Raw genomic sequence first — 1,486 nt, forward strand, 5'->3', positions numbered from 1 at the left:
CTTTGCAAGTTCTCTCGCATAAAGATTTATGTACTAGGATATATTGAAATCATTAAGGGCCCGTTTGAAAACCAATTCTGTTTTTAGTTTTTGGTTTTTGATTTTTCTTGTTTTTGGTTTTTAGTTTTCTGTTTTTTAAAAACAAAACCATATATGTTTGATAACTAGTTTTTATTTTTTGTTTTTAAAAAACAGAAAACAAAACATGTTTGATAACTATTTTTGGTTTTTCATTTTCAAAATACAAAAAACCAAAAATCAAATAGTTGTTTGATAACTATTTTTGATTTTATGTTTTTTAAAATAAAATGTATAAAAAATTATTTTTCTAATATTATTTTAACTAATATATGTACGTGCCTAAATCTATTTTAGGTTGTTCTGAATATCTAACATCCTTGTAACCGCTCTAATGACAACGAGATAAATGTTCAAATATATATAAACACATCAAAAAATAAACAAATCCATCATCACCAATATTCATATAACAGTACATTTACTCTTAATGTTTACTAATAATGACTCATTTAGTGAACATAAGATAACAAAAATTAGCAAGAGTAACAATCCACCTCGTGCTTGAGTTGCCCTCAAAAGTTGATCGGCAATTCGATCCCTCACCAAAGCCACATGTTTGAGTTGATTTTGACACACATCTATCTGAATAGGTGTCTGTGAAAGGTCACCTCCATGTTGCATGTTTTCTTCTTCAATGATCATGAATTCTCGAGCATACATTAAAAAGTTCATCATTTCTACCATGTAATTTATTAAAAGTATGAATTGTACAATATATTAGAGGTATATATTTTTACGTGCTAATAGGATATGAAGACATTTGCTTCAAAATAGGAAATCGAGCCTTTAATACCCCAAAACATCTCTCTATCATATTGTGAAGTGATGAGTGTCGATAGTTGAATAACTCTTCTTTACCTCATAGTTGACATCCATCTTCTTGAAAATCACGTAAATGATATCTTTCTCCACGATAAGGTGATAAAAATCGAGGCATATTAGTGTAATCAAAATCAACAAGATAATATCAATATGTTCAATAAGAAATATTATCAATAAAACAATAATAATATACAAAAGTTACTATTTAAATACATAAATACGCATACCTCTTGTGGGCATCAGAAATTTATTTGCAGGACCTCTAATACATTCCAGAAATATTCGAGCGTCATTTGCTGTTCCTTTCCAACCAAACATGACATATGTAAATCGCATATCAAATGAGCAAACACACATTATATTCCATGTGGGGTTTGTTTTTCTACCATGATATGGAATTTGCTCATCTTGTCGAATGGATGCACTTATGTGAGTTCCATCAATTGCACCAACACAATCCTATTCAACAAAAGTATGTATTTCAAACTATTTTCACTCAAATAATTTGCTCGTAAAATAATAACTAATTAAAAAAATTACCTTAAAAAAAGGTAATATTTAGACCTTAACATAACTTATGGAG

General features: G+C 28.5%; 1 pseudogene; it reads right to left on the reverse strand.

Moving 5' to 3' along the window:
• Window positions 1-483: 483 nt before the first annotated feature.
• On the reverse strand, window positions 484-1,260 carry LOC148212372 (uncharacterized; annotated as a pseudogene).
• Window positions 1,261-1,486: the final 226 nt, after the last annotated feature.

This window comes from Momordica charantia (assembly GCF_013281855.1).
Source record: "Momordica charantia cultivar OHB3-1 chromosome 3 unlocalized genomic scaffold, Mcharantia_2.0 BLBB01000003.1, whole genome shotgun sequence".
NCBI classification, from domain to species: Eukaryota; Viridiplantae; Streptophyta; class Magnoliopsida; order Cucurbitales; family Cucurbitaceae; genus Momordica; species Momordica charantia.